This window comes from Acanthochromis polyacanthus, chromosome 14 (assembly GCF_021347895.1).
Source record: "Acanthochromis polyacanthus isolate Apoly-LR-REF ecotype Palm Island chromosome 14, KAUST_Apoly_ChrSc, whole genome shotgun sequence".
NCBI lineage: Eukaryota > Metazoa > Chordata > Actinopteri > Pomacentridae > Acanthochromis > Acanthochromis polyacanthus.
The window spans coordinates 33,158,942-33,177,602 of record NC_067126.1 but is presented as its reverse complement, the minus strand read 5'-3'; positions in this window follow the sequence as shown (position 1 = coordinate 33,177,602).

Sequence of the window (18,661 nt, the reverse complement as noted above, 5' to 3'; positions counted from 1 at the left end):
TCTCTGCTATTGCAACAGACGTGTAATAATAGCACAAGATCTAATCTCTTGCTCTCAGTTTTGCTCCCACTTGAAGGTGTATGCTGCATTTATCAGTGATGCAGATATGCTTATTGGAGTGGATGTGGATGTTGAGGTCAGGGCTCATTGTTATTCAGAGGGGGAACATGAGCACTATGCTTATTGTCCAACAGCACCAGTGTTTCTTCAGATGTCCTTTGTCACTGCAGTAGGTGCCTCCCCATGAAGTCAGATACACCCTAATAAAGAGAAGCAGCTCGTGAACAATGAGCCCCTCAGGGGTTTTATTGTCTCACCCAGATAGTTTGTCATTTCTGTCTCCTGCCAGTTTCGTCAATAATTGAAAAACGAAACTTAAAAGACTTCCACAGAGAGCTGGTGATAATAAAATAGATTTAAATTTCAAAATAAATGGCTGATTTTTCAGCCAGTTATATAAATTGATTCGACGACTAATCATACCAAATGCCGCTATTCTCATAACGGGTACCTTGTCCTCCGTTGCAGAAATGAGAGGCTGCTGATGTTTGTCTTCTGCGACCACAACACAAGGGCAGGCAGCTACAAAAATAGCAAGACTTCCAGATGAATAGCTTTGTCATTTGACAAAGGTGAACAGTCTAATATGAAGTATAATTAATGCCATGTCAATTAACTGTCAATTAGATTCACATAAAGAGTACCACAGCTGCCCTGTTCCATCTGGAAAGATCATAATTTGACAAACAGTGTCATCCTCTGATGAACCAAATAGATATTGATGGGTATAGGCTTCTCTTCTGTTAGGTGTTGCATTGTAGTGTACAATATCCTACTATGTGTAAATCTGAGTGCTCAAAAAAAGTGTGATTTAAGCATTTGTTCAGCATTTTCGACATTGAGAGAGAATGTTTTCTCACTGTCCATGATTTCTGTTTCACTGAGTGAAGCTTCCCTCTTGGCAGTCAAAGCATCATCTGAGAGTCGATTATGTCGGGTTGGTGTACATACTTGTCTGTGTCCTGTAATGTTGTTAAAGGTGTCATGACATGCTTTATCAAAATGGAAGGAAAGGCAAATTTAATCTGCATGAGATATCTGTCCGTGGTCGATGTGTGTAACCTGCTTTAGGGGTCTGTTGCTCTGAACCCTTTACTGATTTCAAACCTTTCAACGTGCGGTGTGTCATGGAAAATGCAACATCAGAGATTCAATAGCATAGAAATTTAATTTGAAAAAACCATTTAATGGTGGGAGCCAGTAATAGACACGAGGAATCCTGACCTTTGATCTATCTGCATCGCTGGGTCTCCCATCAGTCACAGTTTCTTTCGTGATAACCGCTGCACCCTACGGCAAACTCTCTGATGTCTTCCATGCGTTCTCACAGCTCAAAAGCTGACGGAGAGAGAAAAAGCCTGGTGTAGATGTAGAAATGCTACAGATATTCAACATTCTTCTATTTATTTGCATATGTTGTTGTTCAACATCTGCTAACAAATAGCTGCCTAACTGTAAAATTAACCATAATTTAGAGCATTGAAATGTTTTGATTTGAAAGCCATCTGTCTGGATTCATGTTGTTTGAAGGAGTTCATCTATTCAGGCTGACAACTCTAGTGCTATTCAAAAGAAGTTTTAAAAAAAAAAGTTGAAGTTTGAGTTTCTCACATCAGAGCTGCCAGGGAGAGCTTTTCTTCCTATATTTTAGGAAGGTTGGAGGTTTGGATCATAGAGTCTGACTGAGCAGTTGCACCCTGATAGGACAAAAGCCTGATCCAACTCTAACAAACAAGACTCGCTCTTTGTCCCTGGCTTTATTTTCCCAGTCAAAAAGACAGTCTGTCAGAAACACATAGCAGCCAAATGTTCTAGTTAATCAGTTATTCTGAAACCAAGTTAAAGTCAGCTGTGTTTCAAAACACGAGCAGTGATGGGTGATATGTGAATTCATACGGGAAGAAAAAGGAGCATTTTCAAAGTGGTATCTGTTACCATGTCTTGTCCATATTTATGCTTTCAGACTCCATGAATATCTGTATGCAATTATAGGATAGTTGTGAAGATATTACAAACCACAAACATCACGATCATGAGGGCACTATAGGAAAAGCCAGGAGACTATAGAGACATTTGTACCTGGACCAAAGAGGTTCTTAACTGGCACAATCATACCCTGAGCTGGCTGAAAATGAAATAAAAAGCACTACTCAAAGTTACTACTTTCAGTGAGGGAAATGCAAACGATCTAAATTCATGTAGATGATCTTCCTTGTGAAATATTTATATCATGTAATTTCAGTAGTATTTAAATTTCCATATAGTCATTTTCCAATAGTGGTTAAATTTTACAGTTAGGTGTTATGGCTTTTTATATTATTCTTCCTTTTATTTGATTCCACAATCATCCCAACTCCAAACCAAAACACCATCAGATTTTTCCCCTCATTCTCTCTAGTTTTTATTCAGTTTGTCACTGTGTTTATTATAGTTTTAGCTGCACACTCACTCCCTCACCTCCGTTGGGTCAACACTGTTGGCTGTCGGATCACTGGTCACTGGGGGTTTCAGCCGCTGCTGGCAGTGCTCACAGCAAATGTTCAACACTCTCTGCAGCAAACTCCTCTGATCCACTTGAGGTTGGGAGCTGAAAAAAAAAACATGATCAGAATAGATGCTTTTTAATTCTTTATTTTCATTTAATACTCTGTTTTTAAAAGACACCGACAAATACGTATCATCCAACCGCTGCAGCTAATGAGGTATTCAGAAACCAACTTAAAGCCAGGCATAATTTAAAACAACTGACAGGCAAGGTTTGATGCCTAACAAATGCAGACTAATTGCATCTTCCCTAAATCAATTCATATTTCTGCAAGAGGCGGGGGAAAAAAGAGCAGTTTGAAAGTGGCATTTTCCTGCCATACCTTGTCCAGATTAGTTAAAGACACTTCAGTTTCTCCTTGGCAGGCTGAAGGAGTTTGGGGAGTTTCCTTGCTGAGCAAATCCAACACTTCATTATCTGGGGGATATCTCCAGCTCAGACTTCATGTTTTTAGGAACACTCTGAGGAGAAAAAACAAAGACACTTCATAATTTATTAAATTCTTTGAGGTCTTTAACTTTTGCTTCATGAATAAATCAAAACTGTGAAGCTCCATGTCTCTGGATACCATGTCATATCATCTTTCACAAGATAAAACTTACGCTGTGACAAGGATAGACAAGGCTATGAAAACTCAAATTCAGGATTTCTTTGGCAATACAAAAAATTATCTCTAAAACACACAAAAGGGCTTCGTATATGCTAATTGTATCTATTCGCCATTTGTCTGAGGGCTCTCTACAAAGTGCATTTCAAATGTTGGTTTAATACCATAAAAAAATACTCACTTCAGAGAGAAACCTCTCTTACTCTGTGCGTCCTAGCAAAGCTTTTACATTGTCAAGGACATTTCATTGTTGCAATTCAGAGAGAGAGGTATTTTACAAGCCACAAAATCTAATTGTTAGTTTATTGTTGTATTTATTCTCCGCGGTATACACCCCAACTCAAGACTCTCCTCTGCTCAGACGCGATCCCAAATCCTTGAAGCCCTTGATGTACCTTGGTGTGGTTGTGTATAGTCTGCAGATGGAGAGAGAAAAAAATTACCTCAGACATTTACAAACCGAGGTCAGACGCTCATAAGAATGAAATATGAAGAAAACTCTACCTTGACTGCGCTATCCTCATGTCTCCAGTCAGTCTGTTTGCCAACGCTGATTCTTGTGACAACTCTCCTGTCAAACGCATGGACTGTCAGGTATCCACATGAGGGGTTGATTGATGACTCATTCATGTTTGAAGCTGATTCTCCTCACAGTTTTTGTGGTAAAAACTGATATAAAAACACAGCTCCATGTCTCAAATGATTCTCTAAATAAGGTCCACGGCAGTTTCTTGTAGTAAAAGGTGAGATGACCTCTTTTGCGAGCGAGATTTTCACAGTCTGACCTCCTTTAGTTTGACTGATCTATTGTTCACGATGCTGTGACTTAAGTCTGTCAATTTGTGGCATTTCTTCCCTGACCTCGCCTTGCATCATCTTGTTATATCATCGTGAAACAGAGGTGAGCAGAGAAACCACAAAAAATGAAAACGGTACAGAATGGTCAAATAACCATAGCAACCATAGAACGACGAGCGTTTGTGTCTATGGTAGACAAGACACAAAGAGATAACTTTAAATCAAATCCGCCTCCTCTTTTATTTGATCTTTTTTCCTTTTGTTGTCCTCACCACTGCCATTAATGTCCAGTACTATACAAGGTATATACTGTGTATATACAAGACTGTGCAAAAGCGTTAAGGTACTTTGAATGTTTAGGTTCTTATCCATCAAACATTACCACCAGGGAGGCATTTGATTGGTCCCTATTCTGCTTCATGTCAACGAGCCCCAACATATAGACAGAGACTTAAAAAAAGCTATCCTCAGTGTCAAGAAGAAGAAGTTCTGTCACAGATGGTCTGAATCCCACAGAGTCCTGATCTCAACGTCTAGTTAGTCTGAGATCACACAAAGAGACAGAAGCACTGTTCGCCCAGATACTTGCAACTTACAATATACCTTCAAAAAAGTGTATGCACGTTTATCTATATAATAATTAGAATAATTTTAAGTTGAAGTGTAGGTTATTTGATTTTATATATAATTAAAAATAAACTGGCCAGTCTGAATACATTGACAATATAAGCCTGAAAGTGTCAAATACTCAATATTTTAGCTAATAACACAATTATTGTAAGACAAGACAGTTTAGAGACATACTCAATTTGGTTGTATGCTGAATTTACAGTATTTGAAGTGTTTTTAATGTTCAAAGATTTCAGTTTTTAACGGAATACATTTTGTTGTTATGATTCTGACACTGCAAATTTTGTGAAACTTGCTAATTTTGTTCACACCAATGGAGAAGATGTAAATGTGTCAAGCAAGAGAAAAAGACAGAGATGGAATATTCCCTTCTTAGCATGGTGTTTTCACAATCCGCTATTTCTATAAAAGCTGGAAGTGTAAATCAGCTATATACTCATGTTCAATGGCTGTATGAGCTCAATAATTTAAAGCTTTGGGAATAACACTAATTAACAGACTTCCAGTGGTCCATATTTAGTAACTAGACAATGGAAATAAATCATTACAGTAGTCTGCCGTTGACTAGAGGAGAAGTTGACTAGTTACGATAGCATAAAATAAGTGTTGCCAACAGCTTCCAGTAAATTGCAAATGAATTCTCTGGCTGATCTTCCTAAATCTCAGCGTGCATGTGCTGGGATCTTTTGACACAGCATGAATATGTATGGAGACAGAGGAGAAGCCTGTGTGATGTACCTCATGATGTATCTGTTGTATATAATTAAGGGATGCTACTAACATGGTTTATTTATCACGAGCGTCCTGGGGGCTCATTTTTATACGAGAGAAAATATAGCCTTTACCCCTTTCTGGAATGTCTACTAAACAGCAGCTTAAAAGCCCCCAAAACCTTTGGTGGAGAAAAATATGTCCCCATACATTTGAGTTATAGAAGAAAATGATGATTAAAGAAAATAATTATTAATAACTTAAGCCTGCAAATCTCTGACAGCGCAAAAGGAGTTGTAACTTTTTACAAAAATCTATGCAAGATATACCCCATGGACTTCAAAAGTCCCTCAATTACATCAAAGTCCCTCAATTATACATTGACCCATTTGTGTAGCTGCTGTCAGTTTTGTTTTCCTGTTAACTCAGAGACATATATGTGCAACTTGTGTTTTTGTATTTCAGAAAACGAGGGCAAGAATAAGCTGTGCATCTGTATTATTTTAGTCCTCTTTAATGTTAATGGTCTTGGTCAAGCTGTTAAAGCTAAAATATTTAGCTGCTTTTCTAAAGTTGTTCTGTTATCACTGGATTCTGTGGTATAACTTCCATGCACAAGCTCTGTTTCTTCCCTAAGATTCTATTCCCCTGTGTTAAATTTCACTATGAGCTGATTTCCAATTCTTCTGAAATGTCTGCATTCCAACAACAATTGACCCAGTCTTCCATAAATCTCTTTTTTATTAAGCTCAGACCCTTTACAGTGTGAATGTAACTGTGAATAATAGAAGCACCAGCTACTCAAGAGATGCTAAATAATGTAATGCTGTAAACTCTGGCGCTGCCATAAATGATATTAGCTTTTGCCAATTCTGTATTTCTCTCTTAATTTACATGGACCTTTATCTTTTTGGGTGACTTCTTTTTTCCATTTGGTTGCCAGGGCAATGAAACTGTAATGTAGCTTAATGCTGTGCAGATTTACACAGTGGTGGAGCATGCGTAGTGAAAAAGATAAGCTCCAATATGGAAGATATTGTGCTTTTTTTGACTAAAGCATGGAAGTTTCTCTGATGTTTCTATAAACAGGAAGTTTGACACATAGATTGTACAAAACTGTAATAAACTCTATTGTAATCAAGTCAAACATGAATAAATGTGCTAACCCGCCCAATATCGATTTTTCGGGTCAGTATGGTCATGTGTGAAACCCTACCAGTCGCATGAGATTTAACAAAAGGCAATGTCCTTGAGGGCATCCTTTTTGCACTTGTACCACATAGTACACCCTTTCTTGAAGCCACAATGGATAAGTTCATAAGGAGGGTTCACCGTGGCTGCCATCCTGTTGTTTCCTTCACTTAGCTCCAATCAGAAGGGCTTGGCAGCTCAGGGTCAGGCAGAAAAGCTTTGCTCCTGACACCAGCCTGATAGGTGAAATGTTTCTGAAGAAATCACTCAAAATACTGTTCCAAAGTTTGCTGTAGTGGGGTATTTACTGGCATTCAGGTATACTGCGAGCTCACAGACATAGAGAGTGAGTCTGAGAAGGTAAAGCTGACCGAGAACACTGGCAGGGAATGACATTTGTACAGATGATCAAAAGGAATGGAGGTGACACTGTGTAAGCACTATAGTGATCACTGGGTGGTTTACGGTTCGCGTGTAGATGCTATAGTCTGGCAGACAGTCGACGGCAACAAAGAGGTGACAAGATCAAAGAGTCAGAACAGCAGGGGTTAGAAGACTGTATCCAGACATGGTTAGCTCATGTTACAATCATCACGTGTGGATTCAAACCAAAGATGAATCGCACCACTATAACAAAGGATGTGTCTTCTTCATCAGTAGCATGTATGCACTGGTTTAATGTGTTTTCTTTTCCAATTATATAATTGTTTTTTGAACAGCTAAAGTATGCTCAGCTGTAAAAAAAAATAAAAACAGTCCATTGGCTACACTTGTGTTATCTTGTCGAGGGTCATGGGCGGTCGGAGTCTCTCAAGCCGATAGAACACCATTGGGATGAATTACAGCGGAGACTGAGAGCCAGGCCTTCTAATCCAACATCAGTGTGTGACCTCACAAATACACTTCTGGAAGAATGGTCAAAAATTCCCAAAAACACACTCCTAAACCTTGTGGACAGCCTTCCCAGAAGAGTTGAAGCTGTTATGGCTGCAAAGTGTGAACCGACATCATACTGAACCCTGTGGATTAGGAATGGAATGTCACTTAAGTTCATATGCGAGTCAAGGCAGGTGAGCGAATACATGTGGCAATACAGTGTATGTCGTCCAAAATGTCACTAAAACATCATAGTTTAGTATGTCATCCAAAATATAACCAAAAACATCATACTTTAGTATGTCGTCCAAAATATGACCAGAAACGTAATGGTTTAGTATGTCGTTCAAAATGTCAAAAAAAAAAAAAGTCATCGTATAGTATGTAATCCAAAATGTGACAAAAACATCACAGTTTAGTATGTCATCCAAAATATGACCAAAAACGTCGTAGTTTAGTATGTCATCCAAAATATCACAAAAATGTCAAAGTTTAGTATGTCGTCCAAAATATGACCAAAAACGTCACAGTTTAGTATGTCATCCAAAATATCACAAAAATGTCAAAGTTTAGTATGTCGTCCAAAATATGACCAAAAACGTCACAGTTTAGTATGTCGTCAAAAATGTGACCAAAAATGTCATTGTTTAGTATGTCGTCAAAAATATCACGATAACGTCATAATTTAGTATGATGTCCAAAATATGACCAAAAACGTCACAGTTTAGTATGTCGTCAAAAATGTGACCAAAAATGTCATAATTTAGTATGTCGTCCAAAATAGGACCAAAAACGTCATAGTTTAGTATGTCTTCAAAAATGTGAACAAAAATGTCATAGTTTAGTATGCCGTCCAAAAAGTCACTAAAACATCATAGTTTAGTATGTCATCCAGAATATAACCAAAAACATCATAATTTAGTATGTCGTCAAAAATGTGACCAAAAATGTCATTGTTTAGTATGTCATCCAAAATATCACAAAAATGTCATAATTTAGTATGTTGTCCAAAATGTGACAAAAACATATGTCGTTAAAAATGTGACCAAAAATGTCAGAGTTTAGTATGTCGTCCAAAATATGACCAGAAACGTCACAGTTTAGTATGTCGTCAAAAATGTGACCAAAAATGTCATAATTTAGTATGTTGTCCAAACTAGGACTAAAACCATCATAGTTTAGTATGTCATCCAAAATATCACAAAAACATCATAGTTTAGTATGTCATCCAAAATATGACCAAAAACATCATAGTTTAGTATGTCAATCAAAATATCATAAAAACGTCATAATTTAGTATGTCATACAAAATATGACCAAAAACGTCATAGTTTAGTATGTCATCCAAAATATCACAAAAATGCCATAATTTAGTATGTTATCCAAAATGTGACAAAAACGTATGTCGTCAAAAATGTGACCAAAAATGTCATAGTTTAGTATGTCGTCCAAAATATGACCAGAAACGTCACAGTTTAGTATGTCGTCAAAAATGTGACCAAAAATGTCATAATTTAGTATGTTGTCCAAACTAGGACTAAAAACATCATAGTTTAGTATGTCATCCAAAATATCACAAAAATGCCATAATTTAGTATGTTATCCAAAATGTGACAAAAACGTATGTCGTCAAAAATGTGACCAAAAATGTCATAGTTTAGTATGTCGTCCAAAATATGACCAGAAACGTCACAGTTTAGTATGTCGTCAAAAATGTGACCAAAAATGTCATAATTTAGTATGTTGTCCAAACTAGGACTAAAAACATCATAGTTTAGTATGTCATCCAAAATATCACAAAAACATCATAGTTTAGTATGTCATCCAAAATATGACCAAAAACATCATAGTTTAGTATGTCGTCCAAAATAGGACCGAAAACGTCATAGTTTAGTATGTTTTATCCTCACTGGGGTTGCGGGGGTGCTGGAGCCTATCCCAGCTGACTCGGGGGAAGGCAGGGGACACCCTGGACAGGTCGCCAGTCTGTCGCAGGGCTACATACACAAACAATCACACTCGCATTCACACCTACGGGCAATTTAGAGCAACCAATTAACCTCAGCATGTTTTTGGACTGTGGGAGGAAGCCAGAGTACCTGGAGAAAACCCATGCATGCACAGGGAGAACATGCTAACTCCATGCAGAAAGTTCCCACCCTGGGATTTGAACCAGGGATCTTCTTGCTATAAGGTGAAAGTGTTAACCACTACTCCACTGTGCAGCCCACAATTTAGTATGCCGTCCAAAATATGACCAAAATGTCACAGTTTAGTATTTGTCAAAAATGTGACCAAAAATGTCATAGTTTAGTATGTCATCCAAAATATCACAAAAACGTCCTAATTTAGTATGTCGTCCAAAATATGACAAAAAAACGTCATAGTTTAGTATGTCGTCAAAAATGTGACCAAAAATGTCATAATTTAGTATGTCGTCCAAAATATGACCAAAAATGTCATATATAGTATGTCGTCCAAAACATGACCAAAAACGTCACAGTTTAGTATGTCGTCCAAAATATGACCAAAAACGTCACGGTTTAATATGTCATCCAAAATAGGACCAAAAACGTCACAGTTTAGTATGTCATCAAAAATGTGACCAAAAATGTCATAATTTAGTATATCGTCCAAAATATGACCAAAAACGTCACAGTTTAATATGTCGTCCAAAATAGGACCAAAAACGTCACAGTTTAGTATGTCATCAAAAATGTGACCAAAAATGTCATAATTTAGTATGTCATCCAAAATATGACCAAAAACGTCATAGTGTAGTATGTCATCCAAAATATCACAGAAACGTCATAATTTAGTATGTCGTCCAAAATATGACCAAAAACGTCATAATTTAGTATGTTGTCCAACATATGACCAAAAATGTCACAGTTTAGTATGTCGTCAAAAATGTGACCATAAATGTCACAGTTTAGTGTTTCATCCAAAATGTCACAAAAACGTCATGGTTTAGTATGCCGTCTGAAAATGGACAAAAAATGTCATTTTTTGTCTGAAATTGGACAAAAACGTCATAGTTTAGTATGTCGTCTGAAAATGGACAGAAAACATCATAGTTTTCTATGTCCTCCAAGATTTGGATTACAGGTGTTCAGTTAGCTCACCTGGTTGGGAATTTAACTCACATACGAAAGACTGCATCTGATACACAAGATCAAATTCTGTGTGAGACTTGTTCTTCTGCACTTGCCTACTGGAAAAAATCAAACAAGAAAACCCAAGAAACAACTAAAAAAAAAAAAAATTATCACACCTTATGTTGTCCAACATCTGACATAAAAGCTGTAGCTTTTTATGTTGGCCACAATGTCATTGAAACGTCACAGTTTAGTATGTCCTCCAATATGTAGAAAACAGGGTCCCTAGTAGCTGAATTGGTTGAGAGGGTGACTGAGAAACAAGGCTGATTTTAAGACAGTGGTTCGAATCCACCTCAAGCTCCAAAACTACAAACATGAGAAATAACATCATAGTTTACTATTTATGACAAAAACATTACAGTTTAGTATGCTGACCGAAAATGGGAAAAAACCCCATCACAGTTTAGTATGTCATCCAAAAATGGGCAGAAACGTCATAGTTTAGTAGGTCGTCCGAAAATGAAAAAAAACATCATTTTTAGTCCGAAAATGGACAAAAACATCATAGTTTTGTATGTCATCCGAAAATGGAAAAAATGTCATAGTTTAGTATGTCGTCCGAAAATGGACAAAAAACATCAAAGTTTAGTATGTCATTCAAAAATGGACATAAAACATCACAGTTTAGTATGTTGTCCAAAAATGGGCAACAACATCATAGTTTAGTATGTTGCCCCAAAACATACAATAACATCATAGTTTAGTATATTGTCCAAAAATGGACAAAACGTCGTAGTTTAGTATGTCGTCCGAAAATGGACAAGAAACGTAATTTTTTCACTGAAAATGGACAAAAAACGTCAAAGTGTAGTATGTCATCAGAAAATGGAAAAAAACGTCATTATTTAAGCGCAATGGACAAAAACGTCAAAGTTTACTATGTCGTCCGACAATAGACAAAAAACATCATAGTTTAGTATGTCTTCCGAAAACAGACAAAAACGTCATAGTTTAGTATGTTGTCCAAAAACGGACAAAAACGTCATAGTTTAGTATGTCATCCGAAAATGGACAAGAAACGTAATTTTTTCACCGAAAATGGACAAAAAACGTCAAAGTGTAGTATGTCGTCCGAAAATGGACAAAAAACGTCATAGTTTAGTATGCCGTCTGAAAATGGGCAAAAACGTCATAGTTTAGTATGTCGTCCGAAAATGGACAAAAAACATCATAGTTTAGTTATTTGTCCGAAAATGGAAAAAAACGTCATAGTTTAGTATGTCGTCCAAAAATGGAGGGAAACAAAATCTAAAGAATAAGGAGAAGAAAGCAAGAAAAAAGAAAAAGAAACAATGGAGTGAAAATGTCATTTTTTTGTCTGAAATTGGACAAAAACGTCATAGTTTACTATGTCGTCCGAAAATGGACAGAAAACATCATAGTTTTGTATGTCCTCCAACAGTTGGATTACAGGTGTTCAGTTAGCTCACCTGGTTGGGACGTAGACTCACATAAGAAGCACTGCATCTGACACACAAGATCAAATCCCGTGCGGGACTTGTTCTATTACACTTGCCTACTGGAAAAAATCCAACAAGGAAACTCAGAAAAAAATGTCACACCTTACAATGTTGTCCAACATGTTACAAAAAAGCTGTAGCTCTTCATGTTGTCCAAAATGTCATTGAAACGTCACAGTTTAGTATGTCCTCCAATAAACAGAAAACAGGATCCCTAGTAGCTCAATTGGTTGAGCGGGTGACTGAGAAACAAGACTGACTTTAAGACCCTGGTTCGAAGTTAAGTAACGTCAAAGTTAAGTATGCCGTGCAAAAACGTCATAGTTCAGTATGCCGTCCAAAAAATGTGATTTCTCTTTGTCTGAAATTGGACAAAAACATCATAGTTTAGTATGTCGTCCGAAAATGGAAAAAAACATCATTTTTATTCCAAAAATGGACAAAAGCGTCATAGTTTAGTATGTTATCCAAAAATGGACAAAAACATCATACCTTAGTATGTCATCCGAAAATGGACAAAAAATGTCATAGTTTAGTATGGCGTCCGAAAATGAAAAAAACGTCACTTTTTAGTGTGTTGTCCGAAAATGGAAAATAAAACGTCATAGTTTAATATGTCGTCCAAAAATGGAAAAAAAAACATCATTTTTTGTCCAAAAGCGGACAAAAACATCATAGTTTAGTATGTAGACCGAAAATGGACAAAAACGTCATAGTTTAGTATGTCGTCCGAAAATGAAAAAAAAAGTCATTGTTTAGTATGTCTTCCGAAAATGGATAAAAAACGTCATTTTTTTTCCAGAAATAAACAAAAACGTCATAGTTTAGTATGGCGTCCGAAAACGGATTAAAAAACGTCATTTTTTTTGTCCAGAAATAAACAAAAACGTCATAGTTTAGTATGTCGTCCAAAAATGGACAAAAAAAATCATAGTTTATGTCGTCCGAAAACGGACAACAACGTCATAGTTTAGTATGTCGTCCCAAAATGGATAAAAAATGTCATAGTTTAGTATGTCGTCCGAAAATGGACAAAAAACATCGTAGTTTAGTATGTTGTCCGAAAATGGACAACAACGTCATAGTTTAGTATGTCGTCCGAAAATGGACAAAAAATTAGTGTTTTTGTCTGTAATTGGACAAAAACGTCATAGTTTAGTATGTCGTCCAAAAATGGACAAAAAAAGTCATAGTTTAGTATGTCGTCCCAAAATGGATAAAAACATCATAGTTTAGTATGTTGTCCGAAAATGGATAAAAAAGTCATAGTTTAGTATGTCGTCCGAAAATGGACAAAAAACATCAAAGTTTAGTATGTCATTCAAAAATGGACAAAAAACATCACAGTTTAGTATGTTGTCCAAAAATGGGCAACAACATCATAGTTTAGTATGTTGCCCCAAAACATACAATAACATCATAGTTTAGTATATTGTCCAAAAATGGACAAAACGTCGTAGTTTAGTATGTCGTCCGAAAATGGACAAGAAACGTAATTTTTTCACTGAAAATGGACAAAAAACGTCAAAGTGTAGTATGTCATCAGAAAATGGAAAAAAAACGTCATTATTTCAGCGCAATGGACAAAAACGTCAAAGTTTACTATGTCGTCCGACAATAGACAAAAAACATCATAGTTTAGTATGTCTTCCGAAAACAGACAAAAACGTCATAGTTTAGTATGTTGTCCAAAAACGGACAAAAACGTCATAGTTTAGTATGTCATCCGAAAATGGACAAGAAACGTAATTTTTTCACCGAAAATGGACAAAAAACGTCAAAGTGTAGTATGTCGTCCGAAAATGGACAAAAAACGTCATAGTTTAGTATGCCGTCTGAAAATGGGCAAAAACGTCATAGTTTAGTATGTCGTCCGAAAATGGACAAAAAACATCATAGTTTAGTTATTTGTCCGAAAATGGAAAAAAACGTCATAGTTTAGTATGTCGTCCAAAAATGGAGGGAAACAAAATCTAAAGAATAAGGAGAAGAAAGCAAGAAAAAAGAAAAAGAAAAAATGGAGTGAAAATGTCATTTTTTTGTCTGAAATTGGACAAAAACGTCATAGTTTACTATGTCGTCCGAAAATGGACAGAAAACATCATAGTTTTGTATGTCCTCCAACATTTGGATCACAGGTGTTCAGTTAGCTCACCTGGTTGGGACGTAGACTCACATAAGAAGCACTGCATCTGACACACAAGATCAAATCCCGTGCGGGACTTGTTCTATTACACTTGCCTACTGGAAAAAATCCAACAAGGAAACTCAGAAAAAAAATGTCACACCTTACAATGTTGTCCAACATGTGACAAAAAAGCTGTAGCTCTTCATGTTGTCCAAAATGTCATTGAAACGTCACAGTTTAGTATGTCCTCCAATAAACAGAAAACAGGATCCCTAGTAGCTCAATTGGTTGAGCGGGTGACTGAGAAACAAGACTGACTTTAAGACCCTGGTTCAAAGTTAAGTAACGTCAAAGTTAAGTATGCTGTCCAAAAATGGGCAAAAACGTCATAGTTCAGTATGCCGTCCGAAAATGGGCAAAAATGTCATAGTTCAGTATCTCGTCCGAAAATGGACAAAAAATGTGATTTTTTTGTCTGAAATTGGACAAAAACATCATAGTTTAGTATGTCGTCCGAAAATGGAAAAAAACATCATTTTTATTCCAAAAATGGACAAAAGCGTCATAGTTTAGTATGTCATCCAAAAATGGACAAAAACGTCATACCTTAGTATGTCATCCGAAAATGGACAAAAAATGTCATAGTTTAGTATGGCGTCCGAAAATGAAAAAAACGTCACTTTTTAGTGTGTTGTCCGAAAATGGAAAATAAAACGTCATAGTTTAATATGTCGTCCAAAAATGGAAAAAAAACCATCATTTTTTGTCCAAAAGCGGACAAAAACATCATAGTTTAGTATGTAGACCGAAAATGGACAAAAACGTCATAGTTTAGTATGTCGTCCGAAAATGAAAAAAAAAGTCATTGTTTAGTATGTCTTCCGAAAATGGATAAAAAAACGTCATTTTTTTCCAGAAATAAACAAAAACGTCATAGTTTCGTATGGCGTCCGAAAACGGACAAAAAACATCATAGTTTAGTATGGCGTCCGAAAACGGATTAAAAAACGTCATTTTTTTTTGTCCAGAAATAAACAAAAACGTCATAGTTTAGTATGTCGTCCAAAAATGGACAAAAAAAATCATAGTTTATGTCGTCCGAAAACGGACAACAACGTCATAGTTTAGTATGTCGTCCCAAAATGGATAAAAAATGTCATAGTTTAGTATGTCGTCCGAAAATGGACAAAAAACATCGTAGTTTAGTATGTTGTCCGAAAATGGACAACAACGTCATAGTTTAGTATGTCGTCCGAAAATGGACAAAAATTAGTGTTTTTGTCTGTAATTGGACAAAAACGTCATAGTTTAGTATGTCGTCCAAAAATGGACAAAAAAAGTCATAGTTTAGTATGTTGTCCGAAAATGGATAAAAAAGTCATTTTTTGTCCGAAAGCGGACAAAAGCATCATAGTTTAGTATGTTGTCCGAAAACGGACAAAAAGGTCATTGTTTAGTATGCCGTCCGAAAATGGACAACAAACGTCATAGTTTAGTATGTCGTCCCAAAATGGATAAAAACATCATAGTTTAGTATGTCGTCTAAAAATGGACAAAAAAAGTCATAGTTTAGTATGGCGTCCGAAAATGGACATAAAAGTCATAGTTTAGTATGTTGTCCGAAAATGGACAAGGAACGTAATTTTTTGTCCGAAAATGGACAACAACGTCATAGTTTAGTATGTCATCCCAAAATGGATAAAAAACTTCATAGTTTAGTATGACATCCGAAAATGGACAAAAATTGTGATTTTTTTGTCCGAAAATCGACCAAAACATCACAGTTTAGTATGTCATCCAAAAATGGACAAAAAACATCATAGTTTAGTATGTTGTCCAAAAATGGACAAAAAAGTCATAGTATAGTATGTCGTCCGAAAATGGATAAAAAAACGTCATTTTTTGTCCGAAAATGGACAAAAAGTCATAGTTTAGTATGTCATCCGAAAATGGATAAAAAACGTGATTTTTGTCCGAAAATGGACAAAAACATCATAGTTTAGTATGTCATCCAAAAACGGACAAAAACGTCATATACAGACCAACAATCACATTCATATTCACACCTACAGGCAATTTAGAGTAATCAATTCACCTCAGCATATTTTTGGACTGTGGGAGGAAGCCAGAGTGGCTTCCAAGAAGCAAGAAGATCCCTGGTTCGAATCCCAGGGTGGGCCTGGGATCTTTCTGCATGGAGTTTGTATGTTCTCCCTGAGCATGCGTGGGTTTCCTCCGGGCACTCCAGCTTCCTCCCACAGTCCAAAAACATGCTGAGGTTAATTGATTACTCTAAATTGCCCGTAGGTGTGAATGCGAGTGTGACTGTTTGTCTGTGTATGTAGCCCTGCGACAGACTGGCGACCTGTCCAGGGTGTCCCCTGCCTTCCCCCGAGTCAGCTGGGATAGGCTCCAGCACCCCCTGCGACCCTAGTGAGGATAAAGCGGTATATAGAGAATGGATGGATGGATGGATGGATACCTGTTTCAGAACGGAAAATCCAATTAAAATACATGGACCATAATGGCATCATTAGAAAGTTATGTTATACTGTGATTAACAAACTTGCAGACAACAGTGCAATAATTGTTCTTTATTCATGAGGATTAGATATCTGTGAACACTAATTTGCTTGATATTTGATATTGCAAAAAAAGGACATTGTGATGTTGTAAAGAATAGTGTTGGAGATTAGCCCTTTAACTGATGTTTATTATTTATTGTTCATATTTCTGAAATTTAAGTTGTGATAGAACTGTTTCCTTGCAGAGAAAAAAGAGATGATAGTGTTATTAGAAAGTGCAGCACCTTTTATTTTATTTTTTATTTTTTTAATTTAATATTTTTATTTCTTCTTTTATTTCATTTTTAAGGTATGGATATCCCTGAACACTTATTTGAACAGAATATAGATTCTGATATTGTTGTAAAAATAATGTTGGAGATGTGAACTCATGTTGGAATAAATCCTCATTGTAAAGCAACCCTTACTTGCACTGAATTGGAAATATTTTAGAAAAACACACTGAATTACAGGACTTTGCAGTGTGTTATTGTAGACTGAACATGCAAGGCTAGAATTACATGAATTTAATAGTAATAGGTCATGATCTAAAGTGGGCCTGTCTGAGGCATGAAAGTCCAGGGCTCAAAATGAGTCCCACTCTGGCCCTGCTGTCAGTTACAATAAAAGGAATTTTTTCAAATTAAGTCTAACCAATAATGCTCTGGTAATTCCATGTACCAGTAGAAGTCGTCACAGTTAAAGCTACTATTACACCTGGAAATAAACACATATATGTCCCAAGTTGGTGCTTTAAGCAGATTTGTGATGGGATCAACACTAAGGTAGTTGGCAAGAATATCCTTATTAGAGCAAAAAACATGCAATTTTAGCAAAGATATATGCATTTTAATGAAAAATGAAGGAAAATGGAAAATTGCAATGCTAAAATCAATGGTCTCTAAAGGGCACCAGAGGTCACATACAAACTGCCTCTTTCTGTAATAAAACCTTGGGCTACATATGTAGATTATATGCAGAAACTTTTATGCTTTAGTCATAAGATGCACAATTGGCTTTCTTATCTTCCCCAGTAGCAGGTCTGCATCTAGCCAAGCAAAGAGTAAATCTCTGCGCTCTTCATTTGAATATATCTCTCGAGAACGCCGTGCCCTGGCTTGTCATGGCTCTCTGGATAAATGAGCTGCTTTAAAAGAAAAATAACACATTGTCCTTTTCTCAAATGTGTTCTTTTTTTCTTGTGCACATAGTGATTGCCATTAATGACTGCTATAATTTGCTGCCTACTGTTTATAATGGAGCCTCTTATATTTTTCCTGCAGAAGAAAAACACATCAGATCGGAGTGTGCACACATTATAGTGCATTTATCTTATAAGCTTTGACCTCACAGTGAAGTGCACGCTGTTTGCCTCGTGTGAAGGTGACACACATGCGTTCCTCTGAGTGTGTGCGCACACACTGCTGTGTGGCCTCGGGATAAAGGTGAGAAGCTTGAAGGGAAGGTTATGTACATATGGGTCAAAATAAAACCAATTCCCGCATCTCCTCAAATCCCCAGTCTCAGTGAAGCAGAAACCTCCACCGGTGGTCAGATTCAACCTTTAAACATCCCGCAGAGATTAAGTGATACAGCCAGTCAAAAAGTCTCCTAAGAAATCCAAGAGGGCTTATGAGGTTGTGGATACCAAAGCTACATTTTAATGGGGTTTTCACATCTAGTCACATTTATATTTGATTCAAATGAATAATTTTACATTTTAAGAAATGCATTTATTCCCTTTCAGACTTAGAATTACAGGAGAGGACTGACATCCCTGTCATATTTACTTGTTAAATGTGCTACACAGGCAGCAGCTAGTTTTCTTAGCTATCTTCAAGACTGATAGACAGTTGGCTGTGCTGGGAGGGAACAAAATACAGCTACCTCTAAGGCTCTGTTTGTGTTTAATGGAGGGTTATACACTAGA